Consider the following 14,768-nt stretch of genomic DNA (forward strand, 5'->3'; position numbering starts at 1 on the left):
AATTACCTATTTATATTCAGAAATAATGAAAAGGCCCACACCTCCTCAATGAGTGGGAAAAAGAATGGTTATCAGCACCCTAGAAATATACTCAGATATACTTAGAATCTTGCACCCTAAAGTCAGGATTCTTCCTTGGAAATCTCTCAGTAAACCTCCCTCATTGTCAGATGAAGAAACTGAGTCACAGAGAATTTAAGGGGTTTGAAGCAGGTCATTCAAACAACTGGTGGCAGAGAGGAGACCAGGGTCCATGGCTGTGGTTCCCCATTTCCGGGCCCTCCTCACCCCACCACTGAGTTATGTGGGTTGTCACCCTAGACGGTCCCCCACATTTAATCATCCACCAACTACTTACTGAATATTGGACCCATGCTGGGCAGTGAGCAGGGATCAGAGAGTTTCCATCTTAGAGGAAAAGGAGAACTAATCAGGTTATTATCACAAACCTTGAAAAGCATTGGGAAGGAAATGAGCTGAAACAGCGAACAAGCAGGGTGAAGTGTTTGGGGTAAAAATGGGTGATCAGGGAAGGCCCTGTGAAAGTGACATTCAAGCAGGGAACTAAAGGACAAGATGGATGACTGAAGGGATTAGTGGCAGGTGAGAGGAAGACGAAGTCTAGCCAAAGCCAACAGCGTGTCTAAGCAGTGAGAATTCTTGAGCTCAACTGAGCTCTGTTTCTGACCTGCTTGTCTCTAGTTGACCTTAGCCTTGGGAACTGGATGGACAATTGCCTCACTTAGTTTACATTCTTTTCAGAAAGTAAAAGTACATTATGTCTACTCCTTACCAAAAAGAAACTCATCATCATAATTTCAAAGAATATTTCCCTTTCCACACAAATTTTAATCAATTATCTTGGCATCTAGAGTATACACAATAAATTATACTTTCTGTCCAGCTTTTATCTTAGAGGCCAAATTAGGAAAAGGGGAAACTCTTTAAACTTGAAGTTCAGGAATCCAAAGAATGAGCCTTTATTATCACATAGCAATCTGTGTTTATAATAATGGGGTCCAAAAAAAAGCTTTTTAAAATAGTACAGCATGTTTTGTGGTGGTTGTTATTGTCCCTAAGAATAATATTATTTCAGATTTACCCATTGTTCGGCACCATACTTGAATTTTGAGTGTATTTTCAAATATTGCTTCTATCTAGCCAGGCCTAAAGATCTCAGCTCACCTGTTACTAAGCCCTGTGCCCTTCAGAAGGTGAAATAGCACAAAATAAAATCTGGCATCAGGACTTCCCTGGTGATCCAGTGGTTGAGATACCACGCTTCCGATGCAGGGGATGCGGGTTTGATCCTTGGTTGGGGAACTAAGATCCCACATGCCATGCAGTGCGGCCAAGAAGAAAAAAAAAGTCTGTCACCAGACAAACCTTAAGACCCTCCAGGGTCCACAGACCACACTAAAAACTGCCGCTCTGAATAAAGGTTTTCTTTTTTTTTATATCAACCAGACTGTCCTGTACTTCAACTTGTTAGTCAGTCACTATTCTAGAAAAGAAGGATTTCAACTTACTGTTTGGGCCATGTACAAAGCAACTGCAATGAGAAGGAAAATGATGGTTCTCCTTCTAGGCTATTTACTGGATTCTGCTTGAAAATTAAGGCTTTAGTTCTAAATATACTTAAGCCTTGAACAACATGGGTTTGAACTGCACGGGTCCACTTATACGCTGATTTTTTTCAATAATAAATACTACAGTACTACCCGGTCCAGGCTGGTTAAATCCACGGATTCAGAACCATGTATCAGCAGGAACCAAGTATTCAGAGAGCTGGCTATAAGTCATACATGGATTTTCGATTGCAGGGAGGGTTCGCACCCCTAAGCCCCGCATTGTTCAAGGATCAACTGTACTTTCTCGACAGATGGCAGGATGGTATTTTGAGGCTGTATTATTGCAGGTCAATTTGAAGCTCATAAAAATACTCGGGCTGTCGTCGACACACCCATAGCAGTTTTGATGAGCTTTAATCAACCACAGTCAGCTGATTTCAGTAAAGTAAGTGTGGTTTTGTCTATATGAGAAGATGGCTGAATTTTTCATTTTTCAAATTATTGTCCTGACAGCTACCAAGACAGGTGGGGTTGTAGTATTAGCCAGAACCTAGGTTGACATCTTCACCGTTAGTCTTAAGATAATAATATTAATATTCCTAAAGTGTCCTGGTTTAAAGTCTCCTGGTTCCCTTTTGCCCACAGAAGGGTCTAACTCCTTAGTCTGGCCTCCAAAGCTCTCTCCCTACTGGCCTCAACGTGTCTTCCCCTTTTCCCACATAGGAGTCTTCAGCCCCAACCTCACCTGCACCATTATTATCTCTTGAACTTTCCTCTGCTTTTGCCTGTCCTCTCACCTGAAATGTCTTCTCCCCTGACTAATCATGCCCCAAGGTCAGGTTTAATTCTTAGGTCTCTGTGCGGTCTTCTCTGATCTCCAGCCTTCCTCCGCTGTGCTTCTCTATCCCTGTGTCTGCATCACTCATTTAGATGCCCCAGAATGACTAGAACAACAAATATTTGTTGGAATAATGAATTCTTTAGGAAGCAGTGTGGTCAGTTTCCGTAACAACTGAAATAGCAGTTGGAATTCCTGGACCAGAACTGACAGGCTGCTTCTGGCAGGATGGTTTTCAGGTTAACTATGAACCTAACCAGACGCTTCTTACGCCATGTGGCTGCTGCCTTCTCACAGAGAACAAGCCACACAACTCCTCCCCATTCCAAGCTGCTGCTTTTTCTTGCTCATTTGCAAAATAGTTTTAAGTGGGGACAAATAATTGCACTGACTGCCCTCTGAGTCGAAAAAATGTTCAGAGAAAGTGTACCGTCTAGATCAGAGGGAAAAATGACAAGGATGGACCTAGTTGGCCCTTTGAATGTTGTTGTGAAAATTATTGCCTCTCTGTTCATGAAGAAGGCAGCTCAGTAGCTATTTATAGAGAAATGCCTTCCAAAGAACAGATAAGATATCTCACAGGATAGGGCCTGGTGATCAAAAGGATTGAAAAGGGTTCTATGGTTGTTCACAAACAAGATGTAAGAACTGTGTTGGGGACTTCCCTTGTGGCGCAGTGGTTAAGAATACGCTTGCCAAGGCAGGGGACACGGGTTTGAGCCCTGGTCCGGGAAGATCTCACATGCCGTGGAGCAACTAAGCCCGTGCGTCACAACTACCGAGCCTGTGCTCTAGAGCCCACGAGCCACAACTACTGAGCCTGTGAGCCACAACTACTGAAGCCCATGCGCCTAGAGCCTGTGCTCCACAACAAGAGAAGCCACTGCAGTAAGAAGCCCACACACCGCAACAAAGAGTAGCCCCCGCTCACCACAACTAGAGAAAGCCGCACACAGCAATGAAGACCCAACGCAGCCAAGAATTAATTAATTGATAAATTAAAAAGAAAAAAAAAGAAGAACTGTGCTGATGTACAAGACTGGGTCACAATCGTTGCCGAAAACAGAAAATTATTTGGAAAATGCAAAAATATCTTAAAGAGCCCGGTGACATTCCATTAACAGGCTCCTACAGTTTTTCACAACCTTTTCCGGTACATTTCTTTCCTTTTTTCTTTTTTTAAATCTCTTGATCATTATCTTGCTATTACCCAATCTATTTTGGCTTCTTTTTCCCTTCTCTGCTTTTCATGGCCTGCCTATCCCCCAAATGTAACATAACCTGAATTCCCATTAATTCCTATCCAAAGCCTTGGTAGAAGTTCTTCAGTTTGGAAAATCATCTGACTTTACAGGAGAAGTGTGAGACTAATGGCATAATGATGAAGACATCATTCAATGGCTGTAGCTTTCAGTGTAGCAGGAACACAGAGGGCCTTGTGTACCTTGGCATTGGTGCTGAACTACCGCTTTTAACTAGTAAGTTTTGGGAGGTACTTGTATAATATTTTGTGTTATTCTGTGCATTTTTTCACCACCGCACAACTAGTCCTATTTATTTCCTGGAGGAAAACTAAAGAAATGAGAATTTTTGCTTAAAACCCAATATCTCAATGCCTGTCATTATTTTATTAAGGTCTATTGTCATTTCATAGTTGCCCTGTTATTAAAGAACTATGAATAAATCTAATTTTTAGAGAGTATTTCCTTGGAGATCAGGTTAAACATTTTTGGTGGAATTGACTCATGTATTTGGTCAAATTACAAATGAAAATGAAATCTGATTGTTTTAACTTGATGTAGCTATAATAGAAGCCAATGTTTATTGAACACTTACACAGCAGGCACTGTACAAAATGCTTTATAATGTTATCTTACTTAATGTATCTGCTCTATGGAGTATTATCGCCATCCTATTTTTCAAGTAAGACGTCAGAGAGTTAAGTAATTTACTAGTAAATGATGGATCCAGGGCTTGAAAGTTTGGATTTTGTCATTAGCAAAGATGCTGCCAGTTGTTTTCCTTGAAGTGACAGGCTCACTTTATTACTTTTCAAGAAAATGTTTGCCAGATACTCAAGTCTGAAAAACCATAGTTTTATCTGTTATTCAGTCTTTCAGAAGGTAAAAATGATGTTCAACTAAAAAACAGCTAGTTCAACAACTCAAACGATCACACAGTGCTTTTCTTGAGAAAACCATTAAATGTACCTGGCTGTGCTGAAGTGCCTTACTCATCTTCCCATTTTGTCTCACAAAATGTTACAATAATAGGCACTTAAGGTCAAAATTAAACTTTTTCATTGCTTCATCAAGAGCATTCTTAAGTAACAATGGCATTGTTTTCTTCTTTCTTTCTTTCTCTTTTTCTTTCTTTCTTTCTTTTTTTCTGTGAGTTCATGGTGGTGAAGAATACTAGAATAATTGGCTTTGATTGGCACCACAGGTTTACAGCCATTGCTTTTGCACCATCAGTGAAAAGCAAATAACCTCTTAGTATTGTAATCAAAATAGGGGACCGCAGTCTGTGGACCACACTATGAGAACTCTTGGGTTAATTAGATTTGGGGGTGTGTTTTTGGGCAGCTATAAGAAACCCCAGACTTAGCATTTGGGAGATCTTGGAGGGAAAAAGTCCCCTGTGCCTTGTTTTCACTTGTCCTTTCAAAAGCAAATAACCGGGACTTCCCTGTTGGCACAGTGGTTAAGAATCTGCCTGCCATTGCAGGGGACACAGGTTCAATCCCTGGTCCAGGAAGATCCCACATGCTGCAGAGCAACTAAACCGGTGTGCCACAACTACTGAGCCCGTGTGCCACAACTACTAAGCCCACGTGCCTAGAGCCTGTGCTCCACAACAAGAGAACCCACCGCAATGAGAAGCCCGTGCACCGCAATGAAGAGCAGCCCCTGCTCACCGCAACTAGAGAAAGCCCGAGCACAGCAATGAGGACCCAAAGCAGCCAAGGATAAATAAATTAATTAATTAATTATTTTTTAAAAAGCAAATAATCTCACAAATGTGAGGAAGCAGTTAGGGGAAAGGGGTACATCTACCAAAAGTCCCTGTTTCTCTGGGAGCTCCTGTGGGCCTGGAAAAATTCTGAATGCTTCTCTATACCCTGTGGTGCAAGGGATGCCTGAAAGGAAAGTCTGGGTGCTAGTCAGAACTGGCAAAGAGAAATGCATCTGGAGGACCGGGAGGAGACTCCAGAAAAGGGGCTGAATGGAAGGTGGAGGGGACACACCCCTGGGAACCAACAGCACCGGGAAGACCAGGACTGAAGGAAGGGTGAAGAAAACTCTCCAGGTGGGTGACAGCCCTGACTTGGAAACTGAACTTCGAGTTTGTCTAAGTCCACTTGGGCTAACAAAATACCATAAACTAAAAAACAGAAATTTATTTCTCACTGTTCTAGAGACAGGAAGTCTAAGATCAAAACACCGACAGACTCAGTGACTGGTGAGAACCCATTACTGTTTCCTATACAGCCATCTTCTCACTGTGCCCTCACATGGTGGAAGCGGCTAGAGAGCTCTCTGGGACCTCTTTTATAAGGACACTAATCTTATTCATGGAGTCTCCACCCTCGTGACCCACACACCTCCCAAAGGCCCCACCTCCTAATACCATCACATTAGACTTTAGGATTTAACATAGGAATTGAGGGGGGGATACAAAGAACTGGACTATCAGGGTTATCAAAAATGATTGGATTAGGCTAAGAAAACCCAGCCTAGACTTGGTTGAGTTTCCACTATGACAAGAAAACAGGCAGCTCATAAGCTAGGCTGAGTTCACATAGAGAAATAAGTTTCCATCTGACTCCAAAGCCCGTGGCTTGCCCTAACTGTGAAACATCATCCCTGCTCTAGACACAGCCGCGTGATTGCCACGGCTCTTTCTCCCCTGAAGGGGTGCAGTTACTAAGGGCCCCTTTGGCACTCACCCTGGCCGATACCTGTTTTTCAAAGTCCAGGCCACTCAGGATGGAAGTAACGGGAGACACACTGGAAAGACCAAGACAATCTCAAATATATTTACAAAACAATGGGATATCTTCTAACGTTGGAGAAATGCAGGCATTGTGTGCTGACTATGAACCTACTTAATTACATAAACCTTTTCACTGCAAAAAGCTCTAAGTATGTTTGACTAGAACAAAACACTTTCTTCATTTATACAGACCAAATTAATAAACCTTTATCAAGGGCTCACTATGCTTAAAGAACAGTGAGGTTCAAAAAGACATTAAACAATCCTTGGAACACTGCATGACATGGCAGAGGGGATTTTTTTCTCCATGTTTTTAAAATTATTTCCTCAAAGAAAAGAATGTTGCTGAGTTAAGTCATCCAGAAGGGCAAACTATTGCTAAAAAGAAAAGAGCACAAGTGAGTAAGTTTTACCAGGTAAAGTGAAGGTGACCTCACACCCTCACACTCATTGTCTTCCTACCCATTTGTTGAGCTCTTTTTGGAAATGCCATTAATTCACCAACAGAGTCACCTGGTGAAGTTTTAGGTACTGAGCCTATTCACTCAATCAAGGCCACATCTCCAAGCTTGACTCACTGAAAGCCCCTTTTGCTTGTCCCAAGACCCATGAAGAATGATCACTGGACGCTGTCAGACGCTACAGACCCAAGACCCAGCACTGGAGATGAGAGAACACCCAAAATCTTATGTTTGTGTCCAAGCTCTGTGTGCCTTTGGACCAATCCCTTAGCCTCTCTATAACATAATTATTCTCCAGTTTGTGGGTCGCCCACCCAAGAGTATGGGATTTGATTTTATCTCTAGTCTGTCCCTCCTACCTATCTTGTGGTTCTGTCTTTATGTCTTTAGCTGTAGAGGATCTTTTCTAACTGGTTTCAATCTTTTTCAACAATGGTCATTCTGCAGATTGTGATTTTGGTGTGCTCATGACAGGAGGTGAGCTTAGGGTCCTTCTACTCTGCCATCTTGGTCACTCACCCACTAGCCTCTCTGAATTTCTTTTAAATGGCAAAATAATGTTTGTCCTCTATTCACCCCAAGTTTGAATAGCCAATGAGTTGACACGTTGCGAACTGTTTTCCTAATTGGAAGCATGTACAGCAGAGACGTGGCCTCAAGGAAATGAAGTGTGAAGACAACTGAATAAGCCAAAGTTCCCATCCTCTACCTCAAAAATGTTTATTTTATTTACCTCATAAGAATATTAAAACTGGCATATACTGGGGACTTACTATGTTCCATATACTGTGCCATCTTTATACATATTATCTTATTTAATCATCAGACCAATCATCTGTACTCATATACTTCCCCATTTTACAGATGAAGAAATGGAGGTCCAGAAAAGTTAAGTAAATTTCCTAAGGTTGCACAGTTAGTAAGTGACAGACTTAAGACTCAGACCAAATTTCTTAGACTTCAAAGCTCATGCTATCGAAGGGTATGTAAATATATAGTGAGGAGGCCAAAATCTAGGTGTGGTTGTGAGAATATGGTAGATGAGGGAAGGGCTTGCCATAATTCTTTGAATAAGTACCTCAATTTTCTATTTTACTTTGTTCCTGTATATTTAGCTATTGATGTCTGAAAACAATGACAAAATAATAAGACATCAAATGAGTATCAATGAAAAAGACCTCTGAGTGCCCCATCTATGTCTCTCCCAGTTATGTGTAATTCCATATTAACTTCAAAAAAGGAAACAATCTGATCCCATATCTGAAGCATTACTGAACCCCTCCCAAAGCACATTGATTTCAGAATATATTGATACATTGCATCTTTTACTAAGACATATTGTGGGTACCTTTTTGTGAGCTTTACCAAAACTATTTCAGAAGGCCAAGGGCTGCAACTAGCAAATGTCTGAGGATGTGGTATTGGGTGGATCTGAGGAAGCTTGGTGCTTCTGGTGCTTTCTTGTGGGTTGGATGGAGTACCCTGACTCCATATTGATCTCAAACCATGGCTTAGTATGGAGGTGGAGGAAAAAATGGCCTGAGCTAAAGGATACATAGACTTTAAGGGGGCTGCTTAACTCCCCGAATGATAAATCTGTTCCCTTGCTGCTATATTAAATTTTTCCATTAGGTATATATTCTTTTGGGTTACTTTCATTAATCATTTGGTACATTTTTTGAGTTTCTAATATATGTCAGCAAAGAGATAGACTTAAGTGTACAAAGAAAAAAGACAAGGCTACCTAATCTCAAGGAGCTCACGTTGTAGGGAGGGGACAAAGAAATGGTACAGCTGGTACATGCAATGGCAGAAGCATAGGTGATGGAGAGAAAGATGAAGTGGGGACGTGAGGGTGGAGAGGGGAGAGTCAGAGCTGAGTCCTGAGGAAGAAAAGGAATTGGCCAAGTGCAAGTGGGAAGATGACTGGGGTAGGCCCACGCACAGAGAGGGAAAAAGTGTGCAAGAGGGAGCCCCAGAGGTGAGGGGTGGGAAGTGGTGCGACACAGAGCTGGAGATGAGACAAGGTCTGGATCGTGACCAGGCTAAGAAATATGAACTTAATCCTGTAGCAGTGAGGAGCCGTCAGGGCTTTTCCTCAGTCACGTGTCATCAGACACAGGTTTCAGAAAGAGCACCGTGACAGCAGGGAATGGGAGCCAAGGCTACGGTGGGGAGGTCAGTCCACAGGTCATCTGGATGGTCATACAGGTGAGGAACAAAGAGGCAGTTGAAAGGGAAAAGAGGAAACAGATCCAAGAGATTGTGGGGCGTAGAATCAACAGGATTTATAGATTTAGGGCTTCCCTGGTGGCGCAGTGGTTGAGAGTCTGCACCCCGTAATAAAAAAAAAAAAAAAAAAAAATCCGTTGTGTGTTCAGGTGAATGAGAAGAATTAGCATGACCCAGAAGTGGCTGGTTTAGACCACCGGGTTGACAGAGGTGACATTCAAAGAGATAAGGAATGTGGGGTAGAAGTGGGTTTTGGGGAGCCATAAAGAATTCAGTTCTAAACATTTCAAAACTGAGATGCTTCTGGGAAATCCAGAGATAATGTCCATTGAACAAGAGGTTTTTGAGATCTGGTACCCAGAATACAAATTCTGGCTATAGACAGAGATGTAGAATTCACCAGGATATCAATGGTAGGTGAGGACATGTATGTGGGAGAGATCACCCAGTGAGCTTGGGTAGAGGGAGGCTAGAGGAAAGCTGAAATCTGGAGGCTTGGAAACACCCATGCCAGAGCTGAAGGAGGAAAGATAGGAAAGAAGAAAACAGGAGCAAATAGTGTCATAGAAGGCAAGGGAGGAGAGAGTTTTCATCCAGGGAAGTTGAAATAAAATGTAATGAAAAGTGTCTGTTGGGTTTAGCAACCAAAGAGCTATTGGTAACTTTGGTAAGAGCAATTCCGGTGGAAAACGAGAAAGTAAAGCCAGTGGGTTTGGGGTGATTAAGAGGTAAGGGAATGAAGATGTACTCAATTCTAAGAGAAAGAAAAGACTTAGGGCAGTATCTAAAGGAAAAGGAAGCTCCAGAGTGAAATAGTTCTTAAATATAAGAGAGTCAAGCACATTTGTATAAATAGAGAGACAGTACAGAGTCTAGTTAAGAGTATGAACTACTTGAGTTCAAATCCCAGCTTTCCCATGTCCTAGCTGTGTGACCTTGGGCAACATCCTTACACTCACTCTTCCTCAGTTTCCTCATCTGTGATGTGGAAGCAATGATAGTACCAAGGTCATAGGGTTGACGTGAGAATGAAATGAGTTAACACATGTCACAGTGCTCTTAGTAAATACTCAACAAGCGGTAGCCATCAGTATAACTACTGTATATTGAGTTAGGAGAGACAACCAATAAGAAAGAGAATATCTTGATAAAAGGGGGACGAAGATGGAATCAGAAGTTAATTGGAACCTACAATTGGAACCCATCAGCAGCCATGACAGATGTTAAGAGATTGGTTAAATTCCTGTATCTGCTTCTGATGTCGTTCATTCAAATTAAACACTCCCTAAGGGATTGATTGTTAAATGAGGTGTTACCTAGAATAAGTGTGGTTGGCTAGGATCAGGGTGAGTTGAGGTGAGAAAGTATCTCTTAGACCTTTGGCTTAGGCCTGCCTATTGGCTGCCATTTCCTCTTGTGGACACATTCCTGAAGTTGTTTACAACAACACAACAAGTTTTTACTCTGGGAGACCATATTTAGCCTTGAGGAACGAAGCAGAATAACAAGCCAGTGATTAAGGGGACAGTGACTGTTTTGGCCTTTGGCCTTCCTATATGTAACATTCCCAAAGTATTTCCCTCTCATTTTGCTCCAAGCTCTAGGACCGAGAGTCTCAGAGCACCTTTTTAGCTATAAAAACATGTTCATTTGTTTATTTATTTATTTTTGGCTGCATTGGGTCCTTGTTGCTGCACGCGGGCTTTCTCTAGTTGCAGCGAGCAGGGGCTACTCTTCATTGCAGTGCACGGGCTTCTCACTGCGGTGGCTTCTCTTGTTGCAGAGCACAGGATCTAGGTACGCAGGCTTCAGTAGTTGTGGCTTGTGGGTTCAGTAGTTGTGGCACACGGGCTCTAGAGTGCAGGCTCAGTAGTTGTGGCGCACGGGCTTAGTTGCTCTGCTGCACGTGGGATCTTCCCGGACCAGGGATCGAACCCGTGTTCCCTACATTGGCAGATGGATTCTTATCCACTGCATCACCCGGGGAGTCCCTTTTTAGCTGTAAATGAAATATATTTAAACCATCAGATGGTCAAGGCAATGAAGGACTCTTTCCTCGTAAGCGAATGCGGCTATTTTGCTTTAACGTGACAGGTTCCTGCGACCCAGTTGATATTTTCTTCCCATATTTTCTGGGGCACTCCTGATGGTCCTACCACTCCTCGAGGAACATCTTCTACCAGAAAGCTGATCACCATGTTCGCACCACACACTTCCCCAATGACCTTAGTTTAAAGGGGAAGGAACATATTTGGTCCAATTATATATTTCTCTGTTTGGACTAACTCCTGGAGTAAACACGTGGGAAGCTGGCATGGGCAGAGCAGCATGCAGAGCAGTTGTGTTTTTCTTGGAAGTCCTCAGCTTGGTCTTGTGGGGGGCAAGCCCCCAGACTGTCCCTCATTCCAACAACTATTGTTGAGAATGGAAGAGAATGTTAAGCAGTGAGAAACCTGGCACTTAGTAGGTGTTCAGTATAAGTCTTTAGAATGAATGAGAAAGCAAGATGATGATGAGCTAAGATTAAGTTATTGTCCCCACGTTCCTCATGCTCAGCTGTGGTAAATAAAGACACGGTGTCAGAAATAACAGTATTAACCTGTCTTCTAATAACCATTTGGAGTCATAATTATAAGAGCAGAGGTTTTAAGTAAAACTATAAAGCTCGGCCATTTTTAAGGACCAGCTATAACTAAGAGATTCTTCCTCTGGTTGGGTCCTGAAAGAGCAATATGGACTCTTCACGAAGTCTTCCTGGCCCCTTCTCACCAAACAAAGACGAAAACAAATATGGCTTTTGCTGGGTAAGGTAGCATGTGGCTTCTGTATCAGAATCAAGTTCCACTCACCACTATGTAGCTAGCATAGATGCCAGGAAGCATACAAAATACGAAACAAAGAGCTAGCAAATCATTCCATTGGTTGTGCTGATTTCCAAGTGTCACCATCCTTCAGAGGAGGGAGTATGGACTGGAGTTCATATGTTGCTAAATTGTCATTAAAGATAAGAGAGCAAGAAAAAGCTGAACTATGCATCATCACTACAGTAAATACAAGGGAGAATTTTTTTTTTTTTAATTTTTAAATTTTTTTGAATTTTTTTGAATTTAAAAAATTTTTAAACCCCTCAAGGAGCTTATAATCTATTTGATGAAGCAAGGATTAATGCTTATGAAAACTTTAGAACCAATACAGGACAGGTAGACAAAGGAGCTATTCAGTGAGTGTTAGCACGGATGAGGGGATGAAGAAAGCACAATGGCTGAATGGTCGGGAGCCCCTTTTTGGAGAAGCTGAGAACCAAGGGGAGCCTCAGCGAATGGGTGGGGACCCCTAAGTTTGGGAGAGGGTTGGGGAGATGGGGGGCTCCAAGAAGGGAAATTTTAAGTAAGGAACCAATCACAGTGGTAGGAATATGCCCCTCCTGGCCCAGGAACAGAAAAGAAATGGCCAAATCACAGAAGCCCTGGATGCTCAGGAATGATGTGATCAAAGAGATGTTGACCAAGGACCAGTGCAGGGCTGGTAAACAGGCGAGGAAGCACCAGGAGGGAAAAACTTCCCTTGATGAATCTGTCCGTATACCTCTCATATTTACCTTCTAGTTTTACAGGATTTTTTTGTTGTTGTTGTTCTCAGGGAAAATAGGGGTAGGAGGATGCAAACTTGGAAAAGGTTTGTGGGACTTCCCTGGTGGTCCAGTGGTTAAGAGTCTGCCTTCCAATGCAGGGGACGTGGGTTCAATCCCTGGTAGGGGAAAAGATCCCACATGCCATGGGGCATATAAGCCCGCATGCCACAACTACAAAGCCCACTCCCTCGAGCCCCCGCACAACTAGAGAGCCCGCACTCCACAACTACTGAGCCTGCATGCTGCAACTACTGAGCCCGCACACCCTGGAGCCCGCGTGCCACAACTAAGAGTCCAGACACCGCAACTAAGGCCCGACGCAGCCAAAAATAAAATTAAATAAATAAATATTTTTTTAAAAAAAGAAAGAAAGAAAGAAAAGGTTTGCATCTCCAGTATCTCAGACTGAACAAAAACAACTGGTTAGAGCCCTTGTTTTCAAGTCCTCTCCGAAGAAGGAAGAGCCCTAAATTAAAATGTTAACTCCAACACTGCACAACATCACTGGAGGGGACTATCCTTGGGCCCCAGTGGAGAGAACTGGCTGCATGTGCTTGGTCTCCCTGCAGGTGAGAGGGTCTTTTTCTGTTGCACAGCTACTGTCTTTAAGGTCTTCCTAAGATCTAGTCAAAACCTGCTCTGTCAAAACTTCCGCTGTTTTGTTTAATCCCGCCCTGCAGAGCAGCACAGAACAAATCAGCTTCCTCTCCATCATTGTAGCCATTCAAATATTTGAAGACATGTATAACTTCCCTATGAGTCATGTTTTCATCTGATTAAGAACATCTAGCTTCTTCTGTTATTCTATAGGCTGTAAGCTCCTTGAGAGCTGGGCACTGTCTTATCCTTGTGTCCTCAATACTGAAATGCTGTATTGCTCGTGTGGATTCTCCATATTAACTTATGGAATGAATGCATAAATTCTAATTTCATCATTTTTCACCCCATCAGGTCTCTTGAACACATATAGCCAAAATTTCTCCAGAATTTTTGTTTAAGGATTTTTCTTTTTACAAAATATTACATCTTCTTTCTAGAAAACATGTATCAACAACAACAAATCACCCAAAATCCCAAAGCCTGGGAGTGAATAGTATTAAGATTTTGACTTACATTCCTCTTAGTTTTTTTCTATGTATATATATTTTAAGTATATGTTTTTCATCAAAATGAGAGCATGCAACTTTGAAACCTTTAACAAGATATCATGGGCATCTTTCCAAGACTGTAAAACTGAATAAATGATTTAATTTTTTAAAGGTTTTTTTGTAACTGAACTGAAACAAAACAGAAAAGCACTTGGATCATAAGTGTTTAGCTTGATGGATTTTCACTAAGTGGACGCACGCATCTTACCAACACGCAGATCAAGAGATTAAACATAACCAGAATCCATGGTTCTGAAGAACCTAGGGGTAGGACAGAAATAAAGACGCAGATGTAGAGAATGGACTTGAGGACACAGGGAGGGGGAAGGGTAAGCTGGGACGAAGTGAGAGAGTGGCATGGACTCATATATACTGCCAGATATAAAATAGATAGCTAGTGGGAAGCAGCCGCATAGCACAGGGAGATCAGCTCGGTGCTTTGTGACCACCTAGAGGGGTGGGATAGGGAGGGTGGGAGGGAAACGCAAGAGGGAGGAGATGGGATGTATGTATATGTATAGCTGATTCACTTTGTTATAAAGCAGAAACTAACACACCATTGTAAAGCAATTATACTCCAATAAAGATGTTAAAAAAAAAAGCATAACCACAAAAATCCCAGAAGCGTCCCTGTGCCCTCTTCTATTCACTGCCCCCTGGAAAAAATGCCATAGATATTTTTGAACTTTATGTAAATGGAATCACACTGTATGTATTCGGTTTTATCTGTCTTCTTTCAATGCATCTTTTTTTTTTTTACATCTTTATTGGAGTATAATTGCTTTACAACGGTGTGCTAGTTTCTGCTTTATAACAAAGTGAATCAGTTATACATATACATATGTTCCCATATCTCTTCCCTCTTGCATCTCCCTCCCTCCCACCCTCCCT

The 14,768-nt window shown here is 42.2% G+C and overlaps 1 protein-coding gene across 1 annotated transcript in view; it reads left to right on the forward strand.

The window, feature by feature from the left end:
• The window catches only part of AK5 (adenylate kinase 5), a 226,893-nt gene that overhangs the window by 168,606 nt on the left and 43,519 nt on the right, over nucleotides 1–14,768 (forward strand). The gene's annotated exons all lie outside the window — the stretch shown is intronic.

This window comes from Neophocaena asiaeorientalis, unplaced genomic scaffold, assembly GCF_003031525.2.
Source record: "Neophocaena asiaeorientalis asiaeorientalis breed wild unplaced genomic scaffold, Neophocaena_asiaeorientalis_V1.1 scaffold15, whole genome shotgun sequence".
NCBI classification, from domain to species: domain Eukaryota; kingdom Metazoa; phylum Chordata; class Mammalia; order Artiodactyla; family Phocoenidae; genus Neophocaena; species Neophocaena asiaeorientalis.